Genomic DNA, 17,099 nt, shown 5'->3' with positions numbered 1-17,099 from the left:
GTACCATTTTTTAGCTTGGCTAGGTCAGAATGACACTGAATAATATGAATGATGACACACAAGACAGCTATATGGACAGAGTTGTCATCAGCAAGCCAGCTGTGCTAGCACCTGTATGTCCTGCACAGCTGATCTTCAGGAACCAGCGTTAAGAAAATGAGAATGGAGAGGAATTCAAAGATCATAAGTAACACCTTGGGAGTCATTAATTAATAACCACTAAAAAATTGGTTTTTAAAAGTAAAAGATTGTGTTTCAACTTTTAAAATACATCAGTTTCATAAATTAAAAATTATTCTATGGTCTTTTTACTACTTACAAACGCACTGAAAATTAGAAATTAAAGATAACTTTAACTATATGGTATACATTCTGGTAACCATTTTAAAGATAAAATTATAAAATCACACATAAAGATTTGGCACTACAATGTTTTAATCTGTCATATCCTGTTTAATTTTATTCTATTACACAATCCATCTCTAAGAATAGAAGTAATCATTTTTCCCTCTGTTTCACACAAATCAAACTAATCATTCTCTATAGAGAGCACACATCTCCTTCCAAGAGACATTCTTACAATTGAATTTAGGCTTTCTTTTCTAGCTATTGATTAGGCAAAGTAAATACAGATGATATTTTTAGCAACAAACAATAAACAAAGCAGGTGACAATATCAGCAAAACTTCCACTGGAATCCAGAGACAGCTTTAGTTATGTTTAGGGACTATGTGATGGTAAAACTTTGACTCATTCAACAAACATTAAGTGCCTACTGGGTACCAAGCACTGTGACAGATGTTGAGGATATAAAAATTAAGGAGACAAAATTCCATCCCTCAAGGACCTCAACTCTAGCTGCATAATTAATCTCTCAAAATGCATTTTCTGGCCTCCCATTTATCTACAATGCCTTGTTTCTCCCATCAGTTTGCTATACCACCTTCTTTCTTTGCCAAAGACTATTACGCTAATCATTCTCAAACCTTTATCTTTACCCAACTTTTCCCCTGAGGTTCAGACTCACATATCCTTCTGATTATTCCAAATACCTTTAAATTCAGAATTTCTAAAACTGGCCCTCATAATTGTATTCCTTCTCCCTACTAAAAAAGAAAAAATCTGGCTCTTTTTTCAATAATCCCAACATCAGTTAATGGCACTGCCCCACCATGGGAATCATCCTCCCCTGCTCCTTTCTCATTCTCAAGGCCCTTAGGAAGGGTTAGACTCCCACTCTCTCAAGCCCCAAGGATGCAAAATTGTTCCGTAAATGACTATCAGACTTTGAAATCTAATGGAGTCTGCCTGTGGGTTTTAGGAACTGTTTTGGTCCTGTTAACCCTGTTTTCCTTACTCTTGCTCCTTATGGCAATGGAAATGTTTATCCTATGAATATCCCTCCTTTGTAAATTGGAAGCACATAACTTGTTCTAAGCTCACAGATCCAGAGCTAAAAGAGAATTATGCCTTAGGACCAACCATGGCTATAATTGATTTTGATGGGATCTTGTACTTAATTATTGTTACTGAAATGATTTAAGTTTCTGTGATATTGTTGTAGGATGAATATATTTTGTATATGGAAAGATAATGTCATTTTGGGGTCCAGGGGGTGGAATGTGCCAGTTTGATGTATTATGTCCCCCAAAATGCCATTATCTTTGATGCAATCTTGTGTGGGCAGACATATTAGTGTTGATTAGATTTTGGAATCTTTTGGGTGTTTCCATGGAGTTGTGATTCAATCAACTGTGGACAAGACCTTCGGTTAGATAATTTTCATGGAGGTGTTGCCCCACCCATTCAGAGTGGGTCTGAATTAAATTACTGGAGCACTATATAAGCTCAGACAGAAGGAGCAAGCTTGCTGCAGCCAAGAGGGACACTCTGAAGAATGCACAGGAGCTGCTGATGAGAGACAGTCTGAAGACAGCCATTGAAAGAAGACTCTTGCTCTGGAGAAGCTAGGAGAGAACAAACACCCCAAGAGCAACTGGGAGTGACATTTTGAAGAGGAGCTGCGACCTAGAGAGGAACGTCCTGGGAGAAAGCCATTTTGAAACCAGAACTTGGAACAGATGCCAGCCATGTGCCTTCACAGCTAACAGAGGTTTTCTGGACGCCACTGACCATCCTCCAGTGAAGGTACCCAATTGTTGATGTGTTACCTTGGACACTTTATAGCCTTAAGACTGTAAATGTGTAACCAAATAAATCCCCTTTATAAAAGCCAGTCCATTTCTGGTGTTTTGCATCCTGGCAGCATTAGCAAACTAAAACAGTTGATTTACTTAGAAGGCACCAAACACTTCTCAATGAAGGTTCTCAGGTACCTTAAAAGTTAAAAAAAACCTACAGAAAACTCTCAGATTCTTCTGTACATTCCAATTTTACCTAAACCCTCTCACTTTCATTCCCGGTTGTATTAAACCATGACATCTCTCTGTTAGGTACATGGTTAACAACCAATAAACACTTAATTTAATTTTCCCATACTTGACTCTGCATAATATAGACTTATGATGTCATTATCCTATGCTGAAAATTATTTTGATATAATTATTCTACCTTCTTTTTCTCCATATAATATAAAAACTGAGGCATGTTTGGAGGAAGTCTTTGAAAAAATATATTAATTCCTGACCATCTGTATTAACAGTAATATTGGAAGTCTACTGGTAAAATTATTAGGAAAATTAAAGTATATCTTTAGGGACTTGTATACAGAAATATGAAGAACTCTTACAACTCAAGAATAAAAAGACAGACAATTAAAAATGGACAAAGGATCTAAATAGGATTTCTCTAAAAATACACAAATTGGCAAAAGATGCATAAAAATATGGTCAGGATAATTAGCCAAAGAAATGCAAATCAAATCCACAATTGGTTACCACTTCATACCCACTAGGTTTACTAGAATCAAAAACTCAGTTATAACAAGTGTTGGCAAGAATGTGGAGAAATTGGAACTCTCATACACTGCTGGCAGGAATAGGAAATAGTGCAGCCACTTTGGATAAGAGGCTGACAGTTCCTCAAACAGTTAAACATAAAGTTAGGATATGACTCAGCAATTCCACTCCTAAGAATATACTCAAGAGAAATGAAAACCTATGTCTATACAAAAACGTGTAAACATGTTTATAGCAGCATTATTCATAATGATCAAAAGGTTGAAACAACACAAATGATGATCAACTCATGAAGTATAAACAAGATGTGATACATCCATAAAATGGAATATTGTTCGGCCATAAAAGTAATTGAAATACTGATACATGCAACAACAGGAATGAACCTTGAAAGCATTATGCTAAGTGAAAGAAGTCAGTCACAAAAGACCACCTATTAATATGATTCTGTTCATATGAAATTCATATGAGGAGTCACTAGAGTTAAGGTAGAAGGTGGCAATAGGGAAATCTATAGAAACAAAGTAGATTAGTGATTGCTTAAAGCTATGAGGTGCAGGGTAAGGGAAGATATAGCTAAAAGGCACAGGGTGTCTCTTGGGGTAATGAGAATGATCTAAAATTGACTGTGATGACAGTTATAAATATTCCAAAAATCACTGAATTGTGAACTTTAATTGGGTGAATTATATGGTATGTGAATTATATCTCAGTAAACTTTTTTAAGTATTTGTTTTTATCAAGAGATGTCTCCAAAAATAACAGAGTAGGGAACTCTATAGGTCAGTCTCCTTAAAAAAAATCAGCAAATAAGCTGGCAAAAACTATTGGAATCAACTAGCATAAACTAATCAAAAGTTTACAGCAATTAGGAGGAAGCATAACTAAGGAAAAAAGACCTGAATCTCAGTCTGAAAAAAAAAAACAGTTAAGACTGTAAAAGAAAGCCATGGGGAGGAGTTTGAAGCCAGAAGTCAAGGGAACCCAGAAGAGAAAAGAGAGGACATTGTCATGTAAGCCAAGGAACTCAAGGACTGTGGGCATTCAGAATGCTACCCACCCAGGAGGAAGCAAGACTTCTAGCTGCCAAAACCTATCTCAACACCTACACCTGATTCCCTGTATTAAATCTTTGTTTTAAAATGGCTGGTGTGGGCTGTAGGACGCCTGTGACTGCGGTTTTGGCATGTGAATGGTCACAGAGAAACTCCTACAGTACCTGGTGGGGATCTGGAGGGACGGGGTGACTTTGCAGCAAGGGGGCTGCTGGGCAAGGGAGTGAGCAGCAGTTCTCCACTCCAATGCATCCACCTTAATAATTAACTCTGAAGATAATTCTCTACAGCCACACTGCTGGGAGCTCCTGTGAGGGAAACCAAGAGGTAGTCAAGTACTGACCACAATTACTCTCTCCCTATGGAAGTCCAGGGTGTGCATAGGCAAGAAGTGAGGATAGGGGAGGGCACCATACGGAAGCATCAGGAGCTCCTTCCACACCCAGAGGCTCGCAGGCAAATTGCAGACAGGGAGCAGGGCACATCTGAGCTGAAGGCTGCCCTTGAGTGGATTCCCTGCCAAACTGCACAGGGCCCACATCACACCCCCAGGGCAAATGGAGATCTGGTGCACTGATCGAACCTCCACCCAATTTGGACCCTGCCTAGTGCACAGGAGAAGTTGAGGGAAAGCTGTCTTGAGAGTCAACAGTGGCTCAAGAGCGCCATCTGCTGGTAGGACAGTGAAAGTGCACTCCACCAAGCTGTAGCTCTCCCAAATTATAGATAAATGCTCAAATAATCCTGCATTTCCCAAAATAATCTTAACAAGATTAGAAAATTCCCCACAGCCAATAGAAAATCATAAAATACCTGAAGAAACAAAAAGATATGGACAAGTCAAATGAACAAATTATTAAGCCAGAAGAGACAAAAAATTTGGAGCAATTATTTAAAGAAGTACATACAAAACTCCAAAACAACTTCAATGAGATGGCTAAAGACATAAAGGACATCAAGGAGACTCTTGAAGAGCATAAAGAAGAATTTGAAAGAGTAAATTTTTTAAAAAATCAGATCTTATGGAAATAAAAGACACTATTGATCAACTTAAAAATATACTAAAGACACCCAACAGCAGATCTGAAGAGGCAGAAGAAAGGATAAGTGTACTACAGGACAGGCAACTGAATGCAAACACACAAAAGAACAAATGGTGAAAAACTTGAAAAATTTGAAACGGATCTCAGGGAAATGATGGAAAACATGAAGCTCACAAATATAAGAATCACTGGTGTCCCAGAAGAAGGAGAATAAAGGGCTAGAAAGAGTGTTTCAAGACGTACTTGGAAAAAACTTCCCAACCCTTCTAAACGACATAAATATGTAAATCAAAGATGACCAATGAACTCCAAATAGAATAAATTCAAATAAACACACTCTGAGACATATACTGATCAGATTGTCAAATGCTGAAAAGGACAAACCCCTGAAAGCAGCAAGAGAAAAGCAATTCAGCATATACAATAGAAACAACATAAGATTAAGTACTGACTACTCTGGGGGCATGATGGAGGTGAGAAGGCAGTGGTATGGTATGTTTAAGAATCTGAAAGAGAAAACTTGCCAGCCAAGAATTCTTTTTCCAGCAAAGCTCTCCTTCAAAATTGAGGGAGAGTTAAAAATTTTCACAGACAAACAAATGCTGAGATAATTAGTTAACAAGAGACCTGCCCTGCAAGAAATACTAAAGGGAGCTCTACTGGCTGAGAAAAAGAGAGAGAGAGCGGTCTGGAGAAGAGCATAGAAATGAAGTGTATTAATAAGGGTAACTTAAAGGAAAAAAAGAGGGGGGGGGAATAGATCTGACAACTAAAAACTAAAGGATAAGATGGCTGCATCAAGAACTCCCTTCACAGTATTAACTTTGAATGTGAATGGATCAAATCCTCCAATTAAAAGATACAGGCTGGTAGAATGGACTAAAAAGTATGACCCACTGATATGCTGTTTACAAGAGACTCAGATCATGTGACAGAAAGAGAATGAAAGTGAAAGGATGGGAAAAAATATTCTATGTAAGCTGCAACCAAAAGAAATCAGGGTAGCTATAATAATATCAGACAAAATAGACCTTAGATGCAAAGAGGTTATAAAAGACAAAGAAGGACATTATATATTACTAAAAGGGACAATCCACCAAGAAGAAATAATCAAAAATGTTTATGCACCCAATCAAGGAGCGCCAAAGTACATGAGACAAAAATTGGCTAAACTAAAAGGAGCAATAGACATTTCTACAATAATAGTGGAAGAATTCAATACACCACTCTCTTCTGAAGATAGAACAACTAGACAGAAAAACAATAAGGAAAACGAGAACCTAAACAATATGATAAATGAATTAGGCTTAACAGACATATACAGATCATTGCACACCAAAGTACCAGGATATGCATTCTTCTCTACTGTTCACAGAACATTCTCCAGGATAGATCATGTGCTGGGGTGCAAAACAAGTCTTAATAAATTTGAAAAGATTGAACATATTCAAAGCACATTCTCTGACCATAATGGAATGCAACTATAAATCAACAGCCACCAAAGAACCAGACCCCTCATAAACATATGGAGGTTAAAGAACACACTTCTAAACAACCAGTGGGTCAAAGAAGAAATTGCAAGAGAAATTGGTAAATATCTAGTGATGAATGAAAACAAGAATACAACATATCAAAACCTATGGGATGCAGTGATGGTGGTGCTGAGAGGGAAATTTATAGCTCTAAATGCATACATCAAAAAGGAACAAAGAGCTATAACCAAAGACCTAACTGAACAACTGAAGAAGCTAGAGAATGATCAGGAAACTAACCCTAAAGCAAGAAAAAATAAATAACAAAGATTAAAGCAGACATAAATGAGCTGGAGAACAAAATAAAACAAACAAACAAACAAAAAAAGAGAGAATAAATAAAACCAAAAGTTGGTTCTTTGAGAAGATCAACAAGATTGATAAACCCTTAGCTAGATTGACAAAGTCAAAAAGAGAAGACCCAAATAAACAGAATCAGAAATGAGAGCAGGGTAATTACTTTGATCTGGAAGAAATAAAAAAAAAAAATCATAAGAGGATACTATGAACAACTGTATTCGAACAAGCTAGACAATTTAGAGGAAATGGACAATTTCCTGGAAACACATGAACAACCTAGATTGACCCAAGAAGAAATAGAAGAAGAAGACCTTAACAAATGAATCACAAGCAAAGAGAACCAATGAGTCATCAAATATCTACCTACAAATAAAAGTCCAGGGCCAGATGGCTTCACAGGGGAATTTTACCAAACTTTCCAAAAACAATCAACACCATTCCTGCTCAAACTCTTTAAAAAAAAATTGAAGAAAAGGGAACGCTACCTAACTCATTTTATGAAGCTAATATCACTCTAATACCAAAATCATATAAAGATACTACAAAAAAGGAAAACTATAGGCCAATCCCCCTAATGAATACAGATGCAAAAATTCTCAAGAAAATGCTTGCAGATCAAATTGAAAGGCATATTAAAAGAATTATACACCACAACCAAGTGGGGTCATTCCTGGCATGCAAGGGTGGTTCAACGTAAGAAAATCAATCAGTGCAATACAACACATTAACAAATTGAAAGGGAAAAAGTAAATGATCATCTTGATAGATGCTGAAAAAGCATTTGACAAAATTCAGCATCCCTTTTTGATAAAAACACTTTAAAAGTTAAGAATTGAAGGACCCTTCTTCAATATGATAAAGGGCATATATGAAAAACCCACAATGGTGAGAGACTGAAAGCCTTCCCCCTAAGATTGGGAATGAGACAAAGAACCCACTGTCACCACTATTATTCAATATCATGCTAGAATTTCTAGCCAGTGCAATTTGCCAGAACAAGAAAAAAAAGGTATCCACATTGGAAAGGAAGTAAAAATGTCATTTGCAGATGATATGATCTTTTATCTGGAAAATCCTGAGAAATCAATGACAAAGCTACCTGAGCTAATAGACAAATTCAACGGAGTGGTGGGATACAAGATTAATGCAAATAAGTCAGTAATGTTCCTATACAACAGCACTGACCTAAATGAAGAGGCAATTAAAAAAAACTTCATTCACAATAACAACTAAAAAGATCAAGTACGAAGGAATACATTTACCCAAGGATATAAAAGATGTCTACACAGAAAATTACGAATTGTTACTAAAAGAAATCAAAGGGGACCTAAAGAGGTGGAAAGATATTCTGTGTTCATGGATAGGAAGACTAAACTTCATTAAGATGTTAATTCTACCCAAACTGATCTACAGATCCAATGCAATTCCAATCGACCTACTTTGCAGACTTGGAAAAGTTAGTTATTAAATTTATTTGGAAGGGAATTGACAAAAACATTCTAAAAATGAAGAATAAATTGGGAGGGCTTATACTTCCAGACTTTGAAGCCTACTATAAAGCCACAGTGGTCAAAACAGCAGGGTATTGGCACAAAGATAGACATATTCATCAATGGAATAGAATTGAGAGTTCAGAAACAGACCCCCAGATCTACTGTCAACTGATTCTTGATAAGGCCCCCAAATCCACTGAACTAGGACAGAACAGTCTCTTCAACAAATGCAGCTGGGAGAACTGGATATCCATATCCAAAAAAAAAAAAAAGAAAGAAAGAAAGAGGACCCGTACCTCACATCTATACAAAAATTAACTCAAGAGTGGATCAATCAAAGACCTCAATATGAGAGACAGCACAATAAAACTCTTAGAACATAATATAGGGAAACATCTTCAAGACCTAGTAATAGAGGGTAGCTTCTTAGAGTTTACACCCAAAGTACAAGCAACAAAAGAAGAAACAGATAAATGGGAACTCCTCAAAATCAAAAGCTTCTGTGCCTCAAAATATTTTGTCAAAAAGTCAAACAGGCAAACAACTCAATGGGAGAAAATATTTGTAAACCATATATCTAATAAGAGACTGATATCCTGAATATATAAAGAAATCCTACAACTCAAACAAGAGTACAAACAGCCTAATTATAAAATGGGCAAAAGATATGAAAAGGCATTTTTCCAAAAAAGGAAATACAAATGGATAAAAACACATGAAAAAAGGTTCACCTTCATTAGCTATTTGGGAAATGTAAATCAAAACCACAATGAGAGACCATCTCACACCAATGAAAATGGCTGCCATTAAGCAAACAGGAAACAACAAATATTGGAGAGGATGTGGAGAAAGTGGAACTCTTATTCATTGCTGGTGGGAATGTATAATGGTACAGCTGATGTGGAAGACAGTTTGCTGATTTCTCAGAAAACTGGATATTGAATTACCCTACAATCAAGCAATTCCACTTCTCAGTATACACCCAAAAGATCTGAAAGTAGTAACACAAACAGACCTTTGTACACCAATGTTCAAAGTGGCATTATTCACAATTACCAAGAGATGGAAACAATCCAAGTGTCTTTCAAGAGACGAGTGGATAAACAAAATATGCTATATTCATGTGATGTAATATTATGCATTAGTAAGCAGGAACAAGGTCCTGAAACATATGGCAACATCGATGAACCTTGAAGATATAATGCTGAGTGAAATAAGGCAGACAGAAAAGGAGAGATATTGTATGTTACCACTACTATGAACTCCCTGAACAGTGTAAAACCAATGTCTTATAATGTAGAATATTGGGGACCTAGAGATAGACAGAAGCTAGTGAAGGGGGAATGATAATCTAATATATTCAAATATGTTAATGAGGGTGAATTTAAAGGTATGAGAATGGATGGGTGTGATGGTTGGCTGTTAACAGGATATAAGTATCAGAGCTGCATTGAAGGTGAACAGGATTGGAAGGGTTGTTTAAAGAGATGCATCCCACAGATCAGTACTATAAACATAGATAGGCTCTTGCATGATATACTTCCAAGGTATGACACTGATACAGAGAGTTGATAACAGAGTGGTATATGGGAAAAATCTACCTATTGCATTCTAGGGACTATAATTAATAGGAATGCCTTACTAGTACCACACAAATACTAGGGACAAATAATTAAGGGCTGAAAAGAGCTATGAGGTGTTTTGGGTCATGAAAATTGTTTACAGTGGAGAGTGATGAGGATTGTACAACTAGGTGATGATCTGAGACACTGATTGATTGTCATACATGGAACACATGCTTTGTGAAATTAAGAACTCCTTACTTTATAAGTCAAGCCCTCGATCTTTAGGCTTGCTCTTGTGAAACTTATGGTAATAAAAGGGAGGCTAAGCCTACCTATAATTATGCCTAGCAGTCACCTCCAAAGAACCTCTTTTGTTGCTCAAATGTGGATTTTCTCTAAGTCCAATTCGACAAATAAATTCATTACCTTCTGCCCGATGTGGGACAGGACCCCCAGATAAGTGAGTCTCCATGGTGACACTGAACATGGATTACGGGAATGAGCCTGACCCTGGCATGGAGGGGTTGAGAATGCTTTTTTGACCAACAGGGGGAAAAGAAAGGCAACAAAATAAGATTTCAGTGGCTAAGAGATTTCAAATAGAGTCGAGAGGCTTTCCTGCAGATTACTCCTATGGAAGCTTCAGCTAGATATCCCAAATGGCCACAGTATGATAAGCCCAAGTCAACAGTAGTCCCCAAAACTCTAAAGAATAACGGGTCCCTACCTGGGACTCTATTAAAGTTTCACTCACTAAGTTTATTCCTCAGGGGACTTAAATCCTCCAAAGAGCCCCTATGCCAGCTAAGTCTCAAAACCCAGAGGCAACAGCCTCTTCAAGAACATCAACCAGTTGTGTCCCCTTTTCCTATAACATTAAAACCTCTTTTCAACATGAACAAGTTAGGGTGGTCACTGCCTAGACATCCCTGAAGATCAGAAAAGTGATTAAACTAGAGGACGGGGTAGCAACAGACAAGATAGAATTTAACAAAGGATTATGAATACTGAATCTCTGTGTAATTTTCTCTTTTTTCTTAGTTGCTAGGAAAGAACTGAAACGGCAGAACTGTAACCCATAACATTCTTGGAAATTTCCTACATAACTACTTGTTAAATCATACTTTGAAAATTATCACCTTTCTGCATATATGCTAAATTTCACAATAAGGAAATAACTAAAATTGTGGAACTGTAACTCATAACATTCTTGAAATTTGCTATCTACCTACCTGTTAAATTACACTTGGAAATTCTATCTAAATAAGTTATATTTCACAATTTAAAAAATTCTGTCAAATCACTAGTTAACCATGAAGCTAACAAAACAGCAACTTCAGTGGCTACACATGACCAAGAATATAGACTTTTCAAAATTAATTCAGAAAAGTCACTATACAAGTGACCATCAACTACAACAAATGGCAACCACAAATCCTGAGGAGGCGGTGTTCTGGTTTGCTAATGCTGCCTTATGCAAAATACCAGAAATGGATTGGCTTTTATAAAGAGGGTTCATTTGGTTACAAAGTTATGTCTTAAGGCCATAAAGTATCCAAGGTAAGAGGTGGTACCTTCACTGAAGAATGGTCATTGGTGTCTGGGAAACCTCTGTTAGCTTGGAAGGCATGTGGCTGGTGTGCTCTTCAGAATGTCACTCTCAGTTGCTCTCCAAAATGTCGCTCTTAGCTGCTCTGTGCACTCCTTTATACGACTCCAGTGATCCAATTAACACCCACCCTGAATGGGTGGGGTAATACCTCCATGGAAATTATCCAATCAAATGTTTCACTCACAGTTGATTGAATCACATCTCCATGGAAACACTCAACCAAAGGTTTCCAATCTAATCAACACTAATATGTCTTCTCCAGAAGAGTGCATCAAAGATAATGACATTCTGGGGGACATAATACATCCAAACTGACACATTCCATCCCCTGGACCAGAAAATGACATGATCTTTCCATATACAAATACAATCATCCCATCACAATATCACAAAAACTTAAATCATTTCTGTAACAATAGTTTAAGTACAAGATCCCATCAAAATCAGTTACAAGCATGGTCTGTCCTAAAGCAAAATTCCCCTCTGGCTCAGTACCTGTGAAACTTAGAACAAGTTATCTGCTTCCAGTATACAAAGGAGGGACAGTCATAGGGTAAACATTCCCATTGCCCTAAGGAGAGAAAATAGGGTTTAAGGGACCAAAACAATTCCTAAAGCCCACAGGACAAACCCCATTAGATTTCAAAGTCTGAGAATCATTTATAGTAAGATGTTTTATTCTTGGGGCTTGAGGGAGCAGCTTTCCCTCGCTTTCCAAGGGCCTTTGCAGCAGCCCTTTTCTCTCTAAACACTGGGGTGGGTCTTCCAACATATTCAAAGATAGGGGAGACCACCTTCTTCTCGGCCCCATCAGGGTGCCACCCAGACTCTGCCTCTCCAGGGCAAAGGCTTTCCCCTCTCTGAACAGTAGGGTGGCAGCCAGGCTCTCCCCAATCACCAGGGAATATGCTCCACCCTCTCTGGGGCCTGGGGTGGCAGCATTCTTCCTGAGCATCGAGGTGGAAGGCCCGTGCTCTGCCTCCAGGACAAACTCACCCTTTCCATGTGCATGGGCCACTCCACTCTCCCAGCCTGAGACCTCTTGACTCCAGACCTCAATCTCCATGGCTCTGTCTTTGAAGAAATTTTTCCTTCAGTTTGTTCCTTTGTCCCCTCCAGTCCAGACCGGCCATGGCTCCAGCTATACAGTTCCCCGAAAAATCTCATTGGCTTTCCATGAAGCACATAGGGGTCAAAACAATCAGACAATAGGAATTTCCACAAATCCTTTCTGGATAACTGCATCTCGGATCTTGGCACGTACTGAAATGGCGGCTGGGTTCCATGTTTGGTTAAATCCTCACATGGGGCTGTAGCCTCTGGGGTCTCACTTTCTGGAAGCCCAGAATCTTCCAAACCACCAGTTTATGGTTTCTTTGTACCCAAGAGTTCAGTTCTTAGCTTATCTCTCTCTGCTCACATTTTATTATAAGCTGCAAGGAGAAGCCAGGCCACACTCTTGATATTTAGTGTCGAAATCTCTTCAGCTAAGTATCACAGGTCATTGTTTTCAAATTCTGCCTTCAATCCAGCACCAAGACTCAGTTTTGCCAAACTCTCTGCCACTTTAAAACAAGGATTGCCTTTCTTCCAGTTGGCAATGACAAATTCATCATTTCTGTTCAAGGCCTCATCGGAAGGATCTTTAGAGTCCATATTTCTACTAACAGTCTCTTCAAAGCAGTCTAGGCCTTTTCCATCAAGCTCCTCACAATTTTTCCAGAACCTTCCCCTTATCCATTTTAAAAGCTGCTCCAACATGTTTGGTATTTGAAAACTCAGCAGCACCCCACTTCTCTGGTACCAAAATCTGTTCCGGTTTGCTAAAGCTGCCATTTTGCAAAACAGCAGAAATGGATTGGCTTTCATAAAGGTGGTTTATTTGGTTACAAAGTTACAGTCTTAAGTCCATAAAGCGTCCAAGGTAAGGCATCAACAATAGCATATCTTCACTTAAGGATGGTCATTGGAGCCCAGAAAAATCTCTGTTAGCTCCAAAGGCACATGGCTGGCATCCGCCTGCTCCTAGGTTATGTTTCAAAATGGCGTTCTCCAAAACATTGCTCTTGGGGCATTATGTCCTCTCTTAGCTGCAGCTCCTCTTCAGAATGTCACTCTCAGTTGCTCTCCAAAATGTCACTCTTAGCTGCTCTGTGAACTTCTTTATATGACTCCAGTGATCCAATTAACACCCACCCTGAATGGGTGGGGTAACACCTCCAAGGAAATTATCCAATCAAACATTTCACTCACAGTTGATTGAATTGCACCTCCATCGAAACAATCAAAGGATTCCAATCTAATCAACACCAATATGTCTTCCCCCACAAAAAAGTGCATGGAAGACAACGGCATTTGGGGGGACATAATACATCCAAACTGGCACAGTATATTATTGAAATTAAGTTGGTATCTATAAAAATAGACTCTTATAAATTGAGTTATGAATTGTAATCCTAAGGGCAATGACAAAGAAAATAATTAAAAATATATATAATAAAAAGAAACAAAAGGAATTAAACTGGCACACTAGAAAATATCTACCTGACATCAAAAATGCAATGATGGAGAAAATGAGGAAGAAAAAAGATATCAGGCATAGCAAAATGGCAGCAACCCTTCCTTTTCAGTAATTACATTAAAATAAAACGGATTAAATGCTCTAAGTAAAAGGTAGAATGTATTAAAAGAACAAAAACTATGATCTTACTATATGCTGTCTATCAGAAAGTTACTTTAGATCAAAGAGACAAATAGGCTGAAAGTTTGCATTCTATGCAAACTGTAACCATTAGAGGTCGAGTATTAAAATCAGACAAAATAACTTTATGACAAAAATTGTTACAAGTCAAAGAAGGACATTATATAATTATAAATGTTTATCAAGAAGATAAAACAATTATAAACATATACGCATCTAACAACAGAGTAAAAAAACACATGAGTAAAAACCGATAGAATTAAAGGAAAACACAGTTCAATAATAGTAGAGACCTCCATTCTCCATTTCCAATAATTGAAAGACAAAAGATAAAAAAACAAAATAGAAGACTTAAACAACACTATAAACCAACTAGATCCAGTAACATCTATAGGACACTTTATCCAACAGAACAGAGCATATTCTTCTCAAGTGCACATGGTCTCCAGGATAGACCAGAATGGAAAAAATTTAAACAAGAAAATAGAAAACTTGAACAAAACCATAAACCATCTACACGTAATAGATATCCAGAGGACATTTCACCCATCAACTGCAGAACACATTCTTCTCAAGTGCACGTGGAACATTCTCCTGGACAGATGATATGCTCAACCACGAAAACAAGTCTCAATAAATTTAAAAAGACCGAACTCACACAAAGTATCTTCTGCCACCACAATGGAAAGAAATTAGAAATCAGTAACAGAAGGAAATCTGGAAAATTCACAAAAATGTGGAAAATAAACAACACACTCTTAAACAACTAGTTGGCTAAAGAAGGAATCAGTAGGGAAATTAGAAAATACATTGAGAGGAACAAAAACAAAAATACAACACAGCAAAACTGATGGGATGCAGTGAAAACAGGGCTCAAAAGGAAATTTATAGTTATGAATGCCTAAATTAAAAAAGAAGAAAGTTTGCACATCAATAAGCTAAACTTCCACCTTAAGGACTAGAAAAAAGAAAAAACAAAAGCCAAAACAAGAAGGAAGGAAATAAAAACGGTTATAATGGCAATAAATAAAATCAACACTAGAAAAACTGGGGAGAGAATCAACAAAATTAAAAGTTGGTTCTTTGAAAAGATCAACAAAATTGACAAATCTGTAGCTAGGCTGACCATGAAAAACAGAGAAAAGACACAAATTACTATACATCTTACAGAAATAAAAAGAATTATAAGACAATACTATGAACAAATGTATGACAAATTATATAACCCCAATGAAATGGAAAAATTCCTAGAAACATACACATCACCAAAACTGACACAAGAATAAATATAAAATATGTACAAACCTACAACAAGTAAAGAGATTGAATCAGCAGTCAAAAAACTTACAACAAAGAAAAGCCCAGAACCATATGGTGTCACTGGTGAATTCTACCAAAAATTTAAAGAAGAATTACACCAACCCTTCTCAAACTATTCTAAAAACAAAAGAGATAGTATTTCTTAACTCATTAAATGAGGTCAATATTGCCCTGCTGTCAAAATCAAAGATACCACAAGAAAAGAAAACTTCAGACTAGAACAATATCTCTAATGAATATAAATACAAAAATCCTCATCAAACTGAATCCAGCAGCATAGTAAAAGGATATACAGCATGACCAAGTAGGGTTTATTAGTAGAATGCAAGAGTAACATGAAAATCAATTAATGAAATGCACTGTATTAATAGACAGAAGGGAGAAAATAGTCATCTCAACTGATGCAGAAAATGTATCCGAAAAATCTGAAACATTTTTATGATTAAAAAACAAAAACACTGAACAAACTGGAAAAATAGGAAATTCCTCAACCTAACAAAGGGCATCTATGGAAAACTCACAGATAACTTCATATTTAGGGGTGAAAAACTGAAAGTTACCCCTAAGATTAGGAACAAGATAAGGATGTCCATGATCACCACATCCATTCAACATTGTACTGGAAGTTCCAGCTAGGGCAATTAGGCAAGAAAAAGAAATAAAGCAGCCAGATTAGAAATGAAGAAGCAAAATTATTCTAATTGCCAATGACATGACCTTATATATAGAAAATCCTCAAAATTCACACCCCAAAAAAACTATTAGTGCTAATAAATGAATTCAGCAAAGTTACAGGATACAAGAGCAACATAAAAATCATTCTATTTATTTACATTAGCAATGAATAACCAAAAACTGAAATTGAAAAAAATAATTATATTTACAATAGAATCACAAATAATAAAATAAATTTAAGCAAAGAGGTGAAAGATTTGTACACTGTAAACTATAAGGCAGTGGAAAAATCCATATTCATGGATTTGAAGACTTAATATTGTTAAGATGGCAGTACTTCCCATATTGATCTACAGATTCAATGCAATCCCCATCAAAATTCCAACTGCCTTTTTTCAGAAATGGAAAAGCTGACTAAAAATCATACGGAATTGCAAAGGACCCCAAATACAGAAAAAAAGTCTTGAAAAATAAGAAAAAAATCAGAGGACTCACATTTCCCAATTTCAAAGTTTGCTACAAGGCTACAGTAATCAAAACAGCATGGTACAGACATAAGGACAGACAAATAGATCACTGGAACTGAATTGAGAGTCCAGAGCTAAATACATACACATCTATGTTCAACTGATTTTTGACAATGTTGCCAAGAGAATTCAATGTGGAAAGAATAGTCTTTTCAACAAATGGTGCTAGGAGAACTGGATAACCATATGTGAAAGAATGAAGGGTAAAACCCTTATATCTTACACAATATACAAAATTTAACTCAAAATGGATCAATGACCTAAATGTAAAAACTAAAAGTATAAAAACTCTTCGAGAAAAACATAAGGGTAAAACCTTTGATTTGGCAAAGGATTTTTAGATATAATACCAAAAGCA

The 17,099-nt window shown here is 36.8% G+C and overlaps 1 protein-coding gene across 1 annotated transcript in view; it reads right to left on the bottom strand.

Moving 5' to 3' along the window:
• The window catches only part of CCDC171 (coiled-coil domain containing 171), a 524,774-nt gene that overhangs the window by 157,830 nt on the left and 349,845 nt on the right, over positions 1-17,099 (bottom strand).

Source organism: Choloepus didactylus, chromosome 10, assembly GCF_015220235.1.
Source record: "Choloepus didactylus isolate mChoDid1 chromosome 10, mChoDid1.pri, whole genome shotgun sequence".
Classification (NCBI taxonomy): Eukaryota; Metazoa; Chordata; class Mammalia; order Pilosa; family Megalonychidae; genus Choloepus; species Choloepus didactylus.
The sequence above is the reverse complement of the archived record's forward strand: the minus strand, read 5'-3'. Positions and strand labels throughout refer to the sequence as shown.